The 17,998-nt window shown below is 40.5% G+C and overlaps 1 protein-coding gene and 1 pseudogene across 1 annotated transcript in view; one reads left to right on the top strand and one right to left on the bottom strand.

The window, feature by feature from the left end:
• The window catches only part of LOC147035311 (huntingtin-interacting protein 1-related protein-like), a 993,771-nt pseudogene that overhangs the window by 356,616 nt on the left and 619,157 nt on the right, over positions 1-17,998 (top strand).
• Positions 1-17,998, bottom strand: part of LOC147035315 (uncharacterized) — a 270,416-nt gene that overhangs the window by 89,202 nt on the left and 163,216 nt on the right. The window lies entirely within an intron of this gene.

The raw sequence follows: 17,998 nt of genomic DNA, 5'->3' as shown, positions 1-17,998 counted from the left end.
GCGGAACGTGTGAGTCATACGCTGGCATACGTCGAAAAATTTCAAGCATGGAAAATTTGTCTAACAGCTTGGCGTACTACGACATATGCCAGCGTACTATGATGTATGCCAGCGTATTACGACGTATGCCAGCGTGCTCTTAACGTATACAAAACTTACCCATACGTATTCGACGTGTAACTGGGCGTAGTGGCGTGCGCCTGCAATCTGGCTACTCGGAGGCTTGGGTTGGAGGATCGCTTGAGGACGGGAGCTCTGCGCTAGGCCGCGATATGAGAGGGTGTAGGGCAGCCCGGAATCATGGCGAAACCCAATCATTATCCCTGTGTCGTAAAAGGTGACCAGGGTTGCGTCAGGAAGGGCATCCGGCGTAAAACCTGTGCCAAATCAGTTTGCGGATCATAACGGATCATCCGCTGTGGCGACCCCTAACAGGAGCAGCTGAAAGATGAACAACACAATGTATTCGACGTGTGCCAGCGTTTTAGACAAATTTTTCATACGTCGGCATAGGCTGGCTAAATCGTCAAGGTGTGACAGGGCCTTTAGACAACATCCCTCCTTTGTTTCAGTAACTTCCCGCCATTCACATTACCAGTGGATATGATTTGGACACAAATTCAATGTGTCATAAAATGCAAATACACGTTCAAACTGAACACGCAAGTAAACATGACGAACGGCGTGCACCCAGTCAGGGTGTGCTACCCAACACTGTGTCTTTAAACTGAGAGGATGATTCTGTTCCATTGCTGCACAACAAATTACAACAAAGGATTATCATACTTTGTCGGCAACTTTTTCTCTCTCAAAGGACATTGAAGGATTGGACATGTTCGATTCGGCAAAGATTGAACTTCTTGTACGAGAAGTAATGGGGCGAAGTAGGAGTAGCCACTTCATATTTACGCTTACATATCCATCCTCCATGATGGAAGAGTTGGTCATGTACCGTGTGAGATAACTTGTGGCCCTGCTATACTGCACTCCATCTGGGAGCTTGGACGACCACAGCATTACCCCTCTTGCTCACCAGTGTGAGGTGTCGGGTTGAACAACGTGATCACACACTTCAAAATCCAATGGTTGGTTTGACAAAATGTCAGGAAGTTTATGTCATATTTTCCTGTTGAGCAGCAGCTCAGGTGGACTCTTACCTGTTGCGAGGTGGTTGAATTCATGATTATAAGATAAGGTATTTATAAAGTTCCTTCTTCCAGAAAAGCCATTCTGCTTGTGTGATCTGGATCCACTTCAGGAGAGAGAGAGAGTTCTATCATTCGACCTCCTCATTAGTTTGTGGCCCTTTTCTGGTCACCTTACGGTGGATGGTCCTGTTGCAATCACAAAACTTCACTTGTTGGTTTTGGATGACAATGGCAATCCATGATGACTGAAAGTTCTCCCCTATAAAATTGATAACTCTCACGGTAGTTGAAGACATTACTATACAATATCCACTTTGTAGTACCTGCTGTAATAATAACCTGTTGATCACTAATAGTGAGTGTGCAGAGCAAATTGTTCCCATCAAATGTGCCACCAGATCTTTCCAGGGACTGTCTGGCAATTGTGTTGACCTATTAGGTTCAGGTGCGTCTGGTCTGGTAACTAACTTGCATCCATGACACGTCTGTCAGAATCACTCCACAGCTTTGTCACAACCTGGCCACAATACTTTGGTTCAGAGTCTCTGTTTCATACCATAAATTCCCAGGTGTCCTTCATGTACTTCGGCCAGTGCAGAGAGTCAGAGTTTAATTGGCAACACAATGCGCATGCCAGGTACCGTACCACCAACATCCAAATGACACATTGTTCTCCAGCAATTGGCATGTCAGGTTTACAATTGTCGAACTTTCCATTGCTGATAACCATTCTTGGCTCCCAAAGCTCATCATCATCAGCTGATGCTTCTCTGATTTCCCACATTCTGAGTGCTCGTGGTGTTGTGTTCACTGGCACAAATCTTACATACTCTTCAGCTCCTTGCTTGTGAGATGTTGGCTTCTGATTGACACTCGGGATAGTGGATCCGCAATAATTAGCGTGACGGGACTGTGTCCTTTTAGAACGCCGACTTTGACCGCAGTCTTCTTGCCAAGTAGGAGGACACCTTTGCCTCTGATGACCAGGAATTCAGCTGTGACTTTTCCCTTTCCAGCTCGTATTTTACATGTGAAGTTATCTTTCATCTGAAGGGACTGCTCTGATGCACATGTGAAGAGTTGCTTTGCCGTTGTTGTTGTTGTTGTTGTTGATGAGCCCCAGTCAGTTCTGCTCGAACAGACCCACAGCCCGGAGATAGCCACAACCCAGAGTCCCTCACATCTATAACGTTATGCTCTTGCCTTCGTGGTGCCAGGACCGTGTAGTTTTCCATATTGTATTTTATTCTTTGTGGGGCACCCTCAGAGAGGTTGCAGGTGTTGTTAATGGTGTTGGCAAGGCTATGTTTGTAGTTGTACTGTAAAAGCTGTGGTTGTTGTCCACAACAGAGGTGTGAAAAGTGAACATGATCAGACCTGGGAAGTAATTTTTCTGCGTTTTTGATGGGTGGGTGTTTAGTTGTTGATAGGTGACCACCACCTTCATCACCGGTGATGTATCAAAGATTGTTCACGATATTAAAACATTGGGGACCAAGTAGTTCTCCTGGGGGGTTGCCCCTCAAAATATGTATTTGCTTTCTTCTCTGAAACCACACACACACAAAATTTGAATGAAACTTGACCACAACTTTTATCACCCGTGATGTACTAAAGTTTGTTGACGGAATTAAAAATAAATCCAGAGGTATTTGCTTTTTTTTCTCCATTATATATTTTGTGGGTAATCCATGGCTACCAGTGTTTCTCTGGTTATCTTATCCAGCCGCTATCAGGTGAGTGCCCAAGGGTATTGCCCCTATGTTTTGATATTGCCCTTTGGAATGTATTTGGGAGCTGCGGTTGTGATAATCATATTGAAGTGTTTGATGTGGATATCAATGTCAATGATGTTGTTAGTGTTGAGTTGTTGGAATTCTTGTTCAGTATCATGTTTAAAATTGCCCCATATTCCTTGTTTTGTAATTGGTGAATATTTTGTTTTTGTTTGTGTTGAGGTCTGTAGCTGTGTTTATGGTAATGATGATAGTAAGGTCATCTGAAGGGAGTTGTTTACTCTTCTCCACGTGGTTGTGGTGGAAAGTGATGGAGAACATAATGTCACGTGTGGTGATGAGTTGCTGAACCAGCTTGTTGTGGTGTGTTGTGTGTGTGTGTGTGTGTGTGTGTGTGTGTGTGTGTGTGTGTGTGTGTGTGTGTGTGTGTGTGTGTGTGTGTGTGTGTGTGTGTGTGTGTGTGTGTGTGATTGCCTGGATAGTTAAGTATGCATGATGAATTTAGTTGTGCGGCAATGGTTTGGCCTCTTGTGTTAGGTTGCTGGTGGATGTACCGAGCCATATCTTTGGCATTGAAGTCATCTCTGATGATGGTGTTGGGAAGTTAGGAAGGAGAGGAGGTTCTGTATTTGTGGTATTTGGTCGGTACATTGCAGGATGACTGTGGTATGGTAATGTTTATGATGTTCTTGTGTTCTTTGTTACCCATTTTAATTTTGAACGCTTGAAGTTTGAGTGTGTTGTCTGCTAGTAGAATTGCTTTTCTGTCTTGTGTGATATCTGTGTGTCTAATTGACTTGTGCATGTATGTGGTGAGGCCTGCACCTCTTGCATCCGGTCTATCTGTGCATATCGGTGTATAGTTGGGGATGGTCAGTGTTTTAGCTTTCCCATGTAATTTGGTTCCTTGTATGATGGCTAAATGAATGTTGTTTGTGAGAGTGAAGTGTTTAAGTTGGAATGGCCTTGCTGATGAGGCTGAGGCCGCCTGTGTTGCATTGGAGGATATTCAGGTTATGTGTGCGATTTTGGGGTTGAGTGTATTTGTATATATATAACAAACTTCTCCATAAATTTTGAAACTGCCAAAGTTTTAAAATGTATTTTATGTTTATACAATATGGTGGTAGCAAGCTGTAATTTCACTCCACAGAGAACAATGAAAAAGTTTGCTGAAACTGTTCAGTTTGGAATCGTTCCCAATGGAGGTCTTGCATATCCATGTAGCTTCCACTAGGCCATCAGCTGGCAGTCGTTTATCGTTCAGATTCGTAGCACCCACTCGACTTAATAGTCTGTAAGACAAATTTATGTAATTATAAAGCTACAGTAAGTGAGCTGATGAAGTCCATATTAATTGATCTGCTGAGGCAGCTGACACTGCACATACCTTGCAACGTTGATGACAGGGACTATGTTGTTGCAACTCCATCTCCAAAGAAACACCTTCGATCCCACCATGCAGCAGCAGCTTTAGATCGAACATCACTCAACACAGACTGGAAAGGATTCAATGTCGTGCTGATGCTGAAGAAATGTTTATGCCCTCTATTGCAATAAGCGGAAAACATCTTGTAAAAACGACCTAATTTAATTACCTCTAGCTTATCAAGTATCGAGGTCTGAGTCCTGATGTTCAATATGCGAAAGATGTGGATGCTGATCAAATTTCATGACAACTGGAGCGGAATGAACTTAATGGTGGCATCACGAAAACGGCCAAAATAACAATTTCCCTACTTTTTGACCCCTTCTGATATGTTCAGCCATGGAAATCCAGATCTTTGGAAGTGGGATCTTTTATTTTTGAATTCAGTAGGTCTTTCGCTACAGGAATCAATGTTCTCCCCATAGTTCCACAAAAATCAGTTTCTAGCCACATTTGCAGGCAGCGGCTGACTGCCAAGTCAGACTGGTTGAAATATTGAGTCAATAACAAGGATTGCATTAAACAAACAGAGAATCGTTCAATAAGTCGAGATGTTTTTGAGGAAGTCTTGTTTAATAAATACTGTGCTTCACAACTTCACCAGCTAAGGTCGAGTTAATGTTAAAAAAAGACGAAAGTACTGTAACACAAGGTTAAAAACCAAATCTTCCACAAACTGATTATGACGAAAGCAGGTTTTTTGTACACATGATCGAGACCTGTGGAAGAGCTAAAGCAGAATGGAAGGGAACAAAATGGAAATGGGGAAACACCAACAGTAGACTAGAAGTGAGGGTGAGAATGAGATCAAGGGGAGGGGAACAATGACACATGAGGGTCAACAAGCAGCACACATGCTGAATGAAACACAGGAAGAAGAGGAAGAGGAAAGCAGGGATGAAACAGAAAAGGAACAATCCAAATGATGACTAACGAATGGAAAGAGGTGAAGAAGGGGGGGGGGATCACAATAACCTCTAAAAAGGGAGCGCTTGTGAATGGGGTCGTTTTGGGTGGAAGAGATCATGAGTATGGCTTTTGGTAGTGGTGAGCAGCTGTTTTTGAAGCCCAAGAGGGAAGAATGAGTTTGAACAGACTGGGGAAGTTGGTTCCACAGGCGAGAATAAAGAGGACCAAATGAGTGTAGAGCAGTGAACCTGGATTTTGGGAAGTTTATGGTAAATAATAAGCATTTATTTTTACGGTGATCACTGGCTCATGGAGGAGCTTTCAAGTACATTACAAACAGGAAAAGGACTTCCAGAGACAAGAGTTTAACTTTATATTGATGACAAGGAGGATGTTTTGGGGACAATGGACAACTCCATGCAGTGTTTGGGATTTGAGCCTGCGATTCCAAAATGATAAGTGCTCAGATGGGAGCAAGAAAATGTGCCAATAATATTACAAGTCGTGACAAAAGGGATAGGTTACATCATTTTCTGTTATATGATACAATGACTATATAACCAAATCAGTGTTTTAAAATAGATCGTTTTGACCTTTATTACCCTTGCCGGAGGCGAGGATATTGCATTTGGTTAAGTTTGTTACTTACGAAATCTAAAGATGTCGTAAGTATATTGATGACTTCCGTCCTCTATTTGTGTGTTTGTTTGTTTGTAGGCACGATAACTCGAGAAGGGAAGAAGCTACCAATGTCAAATTACAACACGTGATTCAGGAGGGTGATGGTGAGCGCTGATTAGATTTTGGTCAAAATCGGTCAAAGGTCAAGGTCACAGTGAGGTCAAACATAATTCCGTAAATTCATGTGGAGAAATGGAGTATTTTTGCTTCGGCCGACGTTACGAGTTCGTTTTAACTTCGATTTTAATTTTGACTTTGGTTTTTGCGATCGCTCAGGACGCTTAACACTCGGTTGTCAAAATTCTGGTAAAAATCGGATGTTTTGGAGACGTTTTAAGATTGTATTAAAAATATTTCACTCACCGCGTCACGGCTCATCACGTGGTGCAGCGCGCTCAAGCAGAGGCGTCGTTGAGTCACGTAAAGGTTTTTTGTGTGCGCCCTGACGGTGCTTTCGATAAAGATGGCGTTTAAAAGTCATTTTTTATCCCAATAAAGGTTATCGTCGCATGCCTGACTCGCTAAGCCATCGGATTATGTAAAGATTGTTGGTGGATGGCCGAATATTACGGTTTTGTGACTTTGATAAAATAATATTAAATAATTGCGTGGAGAAATGGAGATTTTTGCTTCGGTCGACATTACGATTTTTGATGGTTTGGTACAGAATCATCCTAGAAACTTCTGGTTTGCGTCGCTACCTTCTCTGGAGACAGCTTTTATGAGACAAGGTCAGAGGTCAAGTTGACAATTTCGTAAGTACCAGTCTATGACTGCTTGTTTGTTTGTCTGTCTGTCTGTCTGTCCGCACAGAACTTTAGTGTTTGTCTCCGCAACCGCTTGTCGGATTGAGACGAAATTTTCACCGTAGGAGAGTCTACTCATGTGCAATGCTTTGTTAATTATTATGACATAGGTCGCGTGGTGTGGCAGGCATGTTTTTTATTTTTTTTAACTTTCAAAAATCTTCTCTGAAGTGGCTGAACAGATCGAGGTGAAACTTTACACGTATGACCGCCTATCCTGAGGAACAAAAGTTTCACACATATGACATCATAGGTCACATGGTTTGGCAGCCATATTGGATTGAAGAAAAGTATTAAATTATGTTTTCTCTGGAACTGCTTAATCAATCGATGTGAAACTTCAGAATTATGATCTCGTATTTATGTGGAAGACATGTTTTGAATTTAAACTTGATCAGGCACATGGTCTGGCAGCCAGAATTTTAAAATATTTTTGATCTGGGTTCTTTTTTCTTTAATTTTCTTTATTTCTTTTTCATGAATGAGGCTCGCCTGGCTGTGCATGGATGGGTTTGAGGGTAGAGAAGTAGCCGCTGAAATGCGAATCCTATCCAGGTTCCTCCTGATGACTTCATCTTTGCTTTTTGCTTGTTCAGGTTCCTTCTGATAACTCCAAATGCAGGACTGTACCGACTTGGTCTTCAATTTGATTTGAATTGAATATATTTTAATCCCATTCTGAATTGAATAATAATAATAAATGTCATGGGTCAGGGTCAGGTGTCCAATCAAAGTGGGGTTGCATCAAAGCACGACGTCTTGGTACCCGGTCATCACTGCGAGCAGTTATAAAGTGGCAGTTTAAGTTATTTCTCTTATTAATTACGTAACACAGCAGGACACAAACACCACACAAAATACACGACACAAAACGACACAAACACCACACAAAACAAGTCTTGGCGAGGATCTGCAATCTCTAATTGGTCTCTTTTTTAATCTCTAGTTTCATTCAAGACTTGTTCAAGCCTGCTCACCTGACTGTCTGTATGTTGAGACTGCTGTACAGTCTGTTCCCTCAAAGGAATTTGATTGCCTCCCCATTTTTAGCTCATCAATGCATTCAATACAAGCTGTATCTGTCACCACTGAATAATGAACTAGACAATACAAATTGCAGGTTGTCATGCTGGGTTTTTCAAATCGACATGACTTCTTGTACACTTCCTCAAAGCATGTTTTGTTGCTCTAAGTGTAAGATAACATCCATCTCCAAATAAAATAATCTCCTTAATTGACTGGGTTCTGTTAAAGCCCTGGACTTGATGGCACAAGTACGACTCAGGTGCAAAGCCCAGGTGGGCCTCGAGCATATGCCATGGCCTAGCCTACTCTGGCAAGCAGCCATGTTGCTATCCAGTGAACAAAACAGGCAGCTGGGAGGCAAAGCCAGGTCGTCACGGTAACCAGACAGATACAATCTGCACCGTCCAGAGACTCCATCATACGGCTCATCACAATACTGGGATAAATACACGTCACACTCTCTTGCTTACACCAACCTTCAATTACCAAACCTCATAATAGTCTTCAATCCACAAAACACATTATTCCTGGTTTAACCATCTAATCAGAGAGTACATTGTGCATCCTGTGATATCATTTCTCAGAACATCCTCATTTCTCGTATGATTTTGTTTTTGTTAGCATGCTATGAACAGCTTATGATGGCATCGGTCATGCTGCTAAAAACTCATTGTTCTTAAAACACACATACACAAAAGGCACAATGAGAAATAAATTTTATAATTGCAGTGTTTGTGTTGAGAGTTGGCAGACGTAGAATAATCTCGTCCTTGTCTGTTTGAAAGCAACACAGAATATTTTGTCGAATCACGAGCTAAGTTGTTTATATTGTCGACAGGTGTAAATTTGAAGGAAGAACTTAAACAAATAAAATGTAATTTATACACCGATCCAGGTATGTGGTCATGGGATGCCTATGTCAAAGACGATGAAAGTACTGGGGGGTATTTACATTATGTATGGATGGAATCAACAGGATGTTGATTGAGGAATGCTAACCACTGTGGGAAGGAAGGGGAGCTGATGTTTTAGGCATAAGCCCCTCGTAGGGCCGTTGATTTCATCCATTGTTCTACCTGTCCGCCGATGCAGATCGACACGAGCCTTCATCACAAAGACTAGTTCTTAATTCTACAAATTATGTATACATAGAAGATCGAAGAGAGTAATACGTTCAGAAAAATTAATTGGAAAAGGAAAAGAAGATGGAGGAGAGAAGCAAAAGTCGAGAGTTAGAGAAGGTCAGGGAATGAAAAAATATGGGGGAGGGGGGGATCAGTATTTCACCATTCATGTATACGGAATATGTAGATGACACCTTGTGAAAAACAAACAAACGATGAAGCAGTGTTGATGTCATGGGATTTGAAAATCAAAGCAGGATTAAAGAAAGTTTATGAGGAGATTGAACAGATGGGAGAGAAAAATAACAAGTGAGTAGAGGATACCAAATAGATTGGACACAGAAGTGGTCGAGGAGAGTTTATCGAGAAATGTTTATTTTCCTTTTGGCTACGAAGGAATGAAAACAAACACATAAAGATGAGACATCATACCAAAGATAAACCTGGAAAATAAAATCATAAACCACCAATTTTAAATAATAAGCGAACACATGATGCAACTTGACTACCTGGAAAATATATATATATATATATATATATATATATATATATATATATATATATATATATATATATATATATGGTCAAAACGAGGCTCTGCTGATTTGAGCAATAAGCAAGACCAGACCCAGTCTCAAGCAACATTTCACCAGCTTCACAGCCGGCTTTGGCACTGCCGGCTGTGAAGCTGGTGAAATGGTGCCTGAGACCAGGTCTGGTCTTGCTTATTGCTCAAATTAGCGGGGTCGATCTAGTTTTTACTTTTGGCTGCTAAAATTGTTAAATACATTGTTTAATAGAATGCAAATCCTCAAATAAATCCACCAATTAAGGTACAAACTTATAAACCTATATCATACCTTCCAGTCTTCTGGAGATTTCATATCCAACAACACTTATAAAGCTCATGTACAGTATTGCTGAACTATGAAACTTAGACCTAAAAACACCTGGTTGTAATTCTACTTTGTATTCTTCCTCTTGTTCTTCTTTTGTTGAAACAGGCAAACTCAAATTTGGTTTAAGTTCAGTACTTCGATCAATCACACTTGAACTGCTTTTTATAGTGGTAAGGTCTATGTCTGCTCAAATTTTTCACAACTTGAAAGGATTCCACAAATTTGTCCATGAGGGGCGAATCAGACAACACCTGTCAAAAAGCCTGATGTGGCAGGCCCACAGTGACACAATTGTGTGGTTATCGATGGATTATTGTGTACAGTCCTGCACCAGCAAAACATTTTCAAGCCTCGATCATGGATCCAAAAAAAGAAGAAAAAAGTCTGTCCACTTCAAGGCTGACAACTGTTCAGTCTACACATCCTTTGTGTTCATCTATTCATGTTCAACCGGCTGTATTAATGACAAGATATTTTAGAGTGCAATCAAAATAAAATTCTCCAGCACGTAAATGCATTTTAAACTGGAAGGGCACTCGGTAGAGCACAAACCTCCACCCGGATCTGGATCCAGATTCAGATCTTCACCAAAACCGAATCAATTTGTCCTTGTCGCATACCCATCCTCTCGACCAAATTTCGTCTGAATCCGGCAACAACTTTTTGAGATATCCTGTTCTCAAACAAATACACAGAGAAACAGAGAGACAAACAAACAGACAGACAACCAGACAGACAGGGGTGAGAACATAACCTTCGCACACCTTCAGTGGCAGAGGTAATAATAAAAAAAAATTTAAGCGAGGAAATGAAATTTATTTAGTATTTTCAATAATAATTTATATTTTTGTCATATTATATATGTGTATATAACACCCGAGTGATATCTGTGCTTGCCCCACTGCTTTCATCCCCACTCCTTACTCCCCTCCCCACTCACAGAGAATTGAAATTGATAAAATGGTAAATTTAATTTATATAATGTAAATGTACCACAGGCTTGATGGGCCAAATGGCCTCCTCCTGCGTCCCATTTCTTTGCGTGTCCTTATGTTACCCTTGCTATAATTTCATGCTACATTTATTGGTGTTAACAGATGTTAAAAGTTGGATATCAATAACAAAGTGTACAATTCTTTTAACTCTTGAAAGTAATTCTAACTCAACAGACCATTGGTCCAATTACGGAAAAGCTACAACGACAAAATGTTTAGATAATGAATGTATATCGTGTACTAAAATCCATTAAAGAGCCTTTGCTTTTGCTATGACATTTATATTATAATGGAGGATCAAAACAGCATACTCAGCACCATTACCAGAGTTGTAGTATTGTCATAAAACAACTCTTAGAAGATAATGAGGTTGAAGAAAGAATACACACTCGAGACCAACATACATTTGAACTCAGTCTCACTTGTACAAAATCTGCGCAGTTGCTGTACCGTTCGCCTACCCATGCAGAAGAGTGATAAACAAACAAATAAGAATAAAACTATCTCAGCAGTTTCACGGCTCTCACTCCACATTGAGTGGACACTTCCCTCCTGCTTTAACCGGGAGAAGGTGACATGGACTTTTGAATGGATATTGTTTGAAAACAAGAAGCAAACTTTATTGTACTGTTTTTATGGACGTTCAAAAGGATACAAACAACAGGCACGGCAAACCAATGCAACGTGGTAGATAACAGGGTGATGTGAAAGATGATGTATCAATGACGGTAAACTTCTGGATGTTATTTCCTTCAGCCATTGAAATCATTATTTTATTTCAATTGAATTATATACTTGAACACTGCAGCAGAACACAAATCGCCTTCTTCGCACTTTCAAAAACCTTTAGTTTCGCAGTACTTGGACAAAATATTATTGCAGATCATGTCATCACAACCAATCAAATTTATCACTCACAGACCCCACCAATGTCCTTGTTTCTCAAAACTGCATGGATAAGGTGTTCGATGAACTCTCTGGTTTTAAATGTAATGAGATAAGGGGTCAGATGAAAGGGTTTAATGGTATTACGATCTTTAACTTGCTACCTGACAATAATCCTCAAATTTGATCGGGTCTGCAAATGCTTCTTTCAGTTGGAAAGTAACAGTCACTCAAAAAGCTGAAAAAGAATTTCATTCTTGGAACTCATGGATTGAGATGGCCTTTCGGATTAGGACAAAAACATCTAAAAGTGAATGATGAACATATCAAAGGAAAGTGGTAACTTTTTGTTGAAAATCTGACTTTCGCAGCACATCCTCTCGACGTTGTATTTCAGCAAACCTCGATATATTAACAGGAAGCTCTGTAAGATCATCTGTGCCAAGACTAATGTGGACAATACAATACCTAGCCACACAGCAAATACGATTTTTGCATTTCTCTATCGCGCTGACATTGGAGGTCGTTAAGCATGAAACGTCTTTGCAAGAGTTATCGTAGACAAGCCCACGCCAGTTGGGTTTTCTGATTAGGCAATCATGAGATTACCGAAGAGAGAGAAGTCTAGCCAGAGATGACATTCCAAGTCTGATCCGGTTTTTGCAAGGAGGATGCAGGTCATCAAATTCCAAAATCCTTGAGCCTTTCCTCATTGTTGAGGGCTTTCAGGTGAAAGTCAATTTGATGCTATCATTTGGCTATTGTCTAACCACCGGGAGACAACAAGCTTATTCCAAGGACAACTTGCATTCTGAAAACTGTTCAGGCATGGTTACTTTTGTTGAAAGAATTCCAGCCAGGGTTATGTTTGCACTTGCCGAATAATTTTCGCCAATTTTGTTGCGGATGGGCTAACGACCAATGAATCTACGAGGCGCAGATTATGGATTGGTTTGACGGGCCACGGCACTTGGAGACCACTGGTCAGAATGGCAAACAGGGCCTTTATTAACACTCTTTGTAATGGCACATGTCTAATCTGGTTAAAGGCAGCTGCAAGCTGAGAAGTTACAGCAGCTTTTCACTGGTGCACAATGGCCTGCTTTGCCGTGTTGCCTGTGGCACCTAAACCATTATGTTGTATAGGCCTCACAGTCTGAGAAAGAGAGTGGCAGGGAGAAAAGTGGGGTAGAGGAAAGAGGGTGAGAGAAGGAACTGTAGTATTCCTTCATCTCTTGCTGTCATGTGTGTGTGTGTGTGTGTATATATATATATATATATATATATATATATATATATATATATATATATATATATATATATATATATATATATATATATATATATATATATATATATATCAATGATAACAAACTTGTACAAGCTGGACACATGTACACAGATGTATAGTTATTCACTTTGTAAATACCTGCCAGTGTGAACACACGAGTGATCGTGCTTGTGGATAAATGGAGAATAATTTTTGATGAAACCATAGAGGGAGCATATAATTGGCAAAAGAAGAGGTTTGTGAAATTGAGAAGGGTTTTCTATAAAAGACAAGAGTAAACATAGGGTTCTTGATATTATCTGCAGAGTAAAGAGAAACAGAACAAGAATAAAGGAGCAGAAAAAGAGGCACATAGAGTGAGTGTGCCTCAACAAGGGAAGGAATGGTGAGATCAGTTGGAGGAGGGAGAGCGAGAAGCAGGGAAGACAAATAAAACAAGAGTTGCCCAGGGAGGCAGAATGGTGGATAATCTTGGGTGAAAGAGGAACTGGAGGGGAAAGAAAAGGGAGGGGAGATAGATAGCGGGAGTGAGAGAAAATTCTTGCCTGAGTTAGCTTCTTATGAGTTGCTTGGCCTGGCCAGGGGGCTTATAGACCAATCCATCACAGCGGGCGGAGCTGCCGTGAAAAGCTGTGTTGTGGTCTAGACGTCTCAGTTTGAATATATTGAGGAGGAAGAAGAGGAAAACATTGGAGCAACAAAAAGTGGTCAGACAATGAAAATGGGAACAAGGAGGGTGAATTGAAGCAGGAAGTAGAAGATAAAGATTGATGGTGGAAATACGCAGTTGAAGAATGAAGAAGGGAAGTTAGTTCAGGGTGCTACCGTACAACAATGGTATTTGTCAATAATGGTGTTGGGGGAAAGTGGGGCCAGTGGTCGCAGGGGGGAGAAGATGGGGATGGGAATAAATATTAACAAATATAATGCTCCAAAAATGATTTAACTAGATGACGATAAACAGGCAGACACCATTGGAGTCAAATCACAGCATCTTCACTTTTCAATGACACTTGAAAACAAAGTTTCAAATCACAAACATCAAAAGCAGGTCACGAAAAGATATTTAATCAATCAAATGTCCTCCACTCTTGATAGAACGTTGGTGCTGTGAAAAGCGTTCCTGGGTAAAGGTTGTGCAGAGTTGTATGTTGTTGCCTTCCCACCAGTCAGTCAGGGCAGAAATTTGTAATTTGTTAAAGGGACCAGCAATAACTTGCCTACTTTCCAAGAAAGACACCCTAGCATCTTTAACATCCACCCTCGACCAGTGTTCTCAGGCGAGTCTTTGGACTGAATGATCTTCCGATGATCAATGCATGCACATATTGATGCCTCCCCCTGCATGTGAAGAACCGGATCAGATCATGTTCAATAAAGAGCGTCGGTGCTGCTGAAACATGGCTAGGGTTACAATCCTGGATGGGTCTCCACTCCAACACAGGAAGTCAGGACAGGGATTTGGAATTGATTCATTGTGCTACCAATAGCTCGTCTACTCTTTGCAAAGGACACCGTGGGATCTTTCACGTTCACCAATGATTACCGACAGACGGGATTCCCATTTAACGTCCATCCGACGAATGGCACACAAATTGATGAATCATCCTGCCCGTGAAACACGAGAGCTGGGATTGCAGTTTAGAGCTTGGTTGGGATTCAAACCCAGGCTGTACAGTTCAGAGGTGAATGTGCATACCTTCAAGTTATCCTGACAGCCCCAAATAGAAAATTATAAAAGACAAATAAACAAGAGAGAATTTCTTTGCAATACATGTCCCGTAAAGGTCCCAATGAATGTTCGTTTATTTGGGCGGTTTATAATGACGTGCTTGGTGCTGGAAAAAAAAAATAATAACCCGATGTACATGCATGAAGCAAACACATGCATCCTTATATGTATACAAAATACATTGTGGATATATACCTGGGATCATTCCAATTGCACTAGGCCTTGGACTAACACTCAGGCCTTAGGTCTGAGGCCTGCCAATGTGTCCTGCTTCATAACCCGATGTACATAAATGAAGCAAAAACGTACATACCGCTTCTGTGCACATATAATACGCCGTGGTTAAAAAAAACCTGGAATCATTCCATTTGCACTTGGCCTTGGACTAACACCCAGGCCTAAGGTCTGAGGCCTGCTGCTCTGTGCTAGTTTATGGAATGGCAGCACATGATTTTGTTGGTGTGGAGTCAGGGCAGCTAAACACTGACCCATGAATAATATGTGATATTTTTGAAGTATATAAAGAGCATAATTCTGTGAGAAATTGACCAAACGACCTGAAACTCGATCTTCTTCTGTAAACGATCATAATAAAGCCATGCACCAAGTTTAAGTTGAATATATTAAAGGGTCTGGAAAAAAAGTCAGAAAAACCACAGGTGGGATGGACAGACAGAAGGACATATGGACGGACGGATAGATGGAGAGCAAACCTGCAGTCACCTCTGGTGAAACTGGTAGGGGACTAATAAAAGAGAAACCTTCAATGCATCTCAAGCACTAAGGATGCACATTGGCTTTTAAAGAACATGTTAACGAAGTTATTATGATGCTTCAAAGATGGCTGTCGTGATTGGCAGAGCTGCTGAGATGCATCTATGACTCACAGATGAACAGCATGAGGGTAATGACCATAATGTCATCTTGATGTTGTTGCTGATCTAGGCTTGGATTGAGACAGGTTAGAGCAATCTGCATAGTTTCAACACTATCTCAACTTTCAGGCAGAAGGTCTAGTTTTCTAGAATATTTAGCATTAGCTATAGAGTTTTCACAACAGCTATATAAATGATTCATACCTTTTGGAGATCATCTGTCATTCTTTCTCTCAGGAAAGACCATCGAGCAAACCCTCCCACCTACTCCCTCAACAATCCTCTTGAAGTTCAGACACTCAAACTGTTCAGCTTCATTATCAGCTATGAACTTCCTATCGACCTACAAGGTCTTCATCCATAGCTTGATGGAGTACTGCATTCCCCTCTGGGCTGGCACTTCTGTCTCATACCTTGCTCAGCTTGACACTGTGGAAATTCAAAAGCCTACAAAATCATGAGTATCTCCTTCGATTAATCTGTGTTTCTAGGGCTATCACTTTGACATCACAGACAAGTAGGGGCCTATCACTTTCATTAACCATCTGCCATTTACATTCTCAGCTCCCCAGGTTCCTGCAGGGTGCACACAGTCTGCCAGTAGCCCCATCTTGGTGAAACTTCCAAAACCCCGAATCACTGCTCACCTCCACTCATTAAATCCTCCTTTTTTTCCCCCATCTCTGGAACGAGATCACTTCCTCAGTCTCTTCAATCTTATTCTTCTCTCCAGGATTCCAAGACAGCTGTTCACCACGATTTTAGGTCATCCCATTCACAACCATAATCATCCACAGTCACGATCATTCCCCATCCACAACCATTATCTTCTCTCCTTCGATTAATCTGCTCCAAGCCCACCTCTTTCCAGGTTTTCAGTTTTTCCTTCCATTTCTGTGATTGAGAGTTTGCGGCTGTATCCACCTTGTTCACCCCCTGTGTCCTCCCCTCACCCTCATTCTTCCACACATCCCTTCTCTCTATTTTGTCTGTCAATGGTGATATTGGTGTGCTCCTCCACCTCATCTTCCTACTGTTCTTTCTGTTCTGTTACATCCTTGTCCCTTCGGTATTCTACCTCCTCCATGAGCCTTGACTATGCACATACAAAATAAATCCCTTTACATGTTGAAGCCAAATGAAAAAGCAATGGTCTTTATGCCAAAATTATTGAATACAATTGTTTTATTGCTTTTAATTATTTGTGCACCTTAAACCAACTAAAGGAAAATTCTTATGAAATGCAGAATGTTTAGCATTCCTGAGTTAAGACATCTACAGTGAGTAAGCTGACTTTTATTGATTCAAATTTTGTTTCACCACTCCCCCCCTCCCCAAAAATCCCACCATAAAGGAAGCATGCTCTGGGATGTATCCCCAAAATAACAACATTAACTGAATCTCAAATCAATTTACATGAAGAAAATAACATTCATTGACAAGCCTATAATAAGGTTTTCTTTCCTCATAAGGTATTATATATCAACCTTATGAGGTTGGCTTTCCTGATTAGGCATGAGGTGTCAACTAAATAACATTTGCATTCGTTTTGAGGTTTAGGGTATAAACATCATAAAGTTTTCTTTCCTTATAAGGTATAAGGTATAATGTTTAAAACTTATAAAGTTGGCTTTTGTTTTGAGGTTTAAGGAAGGAACCTTTAAAGGTTTGCATTCCTTATAAGGTATAGACCTTATCAGGTTGGTATTCGTTTTGAGGTTTAAATTATAAACCCCATCAGGTTTGTTTGCTTTCCTGATACAGTATAAGGTATAATGGATAAAACTTATGAGGTTTGCCTTCATTATGAGGTTTAAGGTAGAAACCTTGCTTGCATGTTTTTCAGGTATAAACCTTATAAGTTTGGCTTTCCTTACTATGTATGAGGTGTAAAGCTAGTAACATTTGCCTTTCTTATATGGTATAAGGTTATAAGGTATAAATCCTATCAGGTTGGCTTTTATTATGAGGTATAAACTGAACAAGGTTGTCTTTCCTCATAAGGTATAAGGTATAAACTTTATAAGGCTGGCTTTCTTGGTATGGTAGACTGCAGTTGCATGAGACAAAACAATGTCAAAAACTTTATCAGATAGTACAAAAAACAACAATCAAGTTAAAATACAACGGGGAACTTGAACATGACAAGTTTGAATTCCAGAGAGCAATTTGAAGATCGATTTATATTCGAAAATTTTGAAAAGACAAGAAAGTGGATGTTTTTTGATGAAAACTCAGAAATGACTGTCACACAAAAAGTGTGCAAAGAAGTATCATGAAACGGATTCATTAAGTGTCATTCTCAATGGTACAAAAACATAATGGGACATATGTTCATTGAATGAGGAAACGTACCACTAGAATGCTAGATAACGAGATAGAGTTACATGTAAACAAATAAAAAAAGAGAAAGAGAAAAATTTAAAATCATATTTGGGCTTTGATAGAGCATACAATGGAAT

Source organism: Eptatretus burgeri, chromosome 1 (assembly GCF_056783735.1).
Source record: "Eptatretus burgeri isolate ZD-2024b chromosome 1, Ebu_testis_v1, whole genome shotgun sequence".
Taxonomy (NCBI): domain Eukaryota; kingdom Metazoa; phylum Chordata; class Myxini; order Myxiniformes; family Myxinidae; genus Eptatretus; species Eptatretus burgeri.
This window is presented reverse-complemented; position numbering and strand designations above follow the sequence as displayed.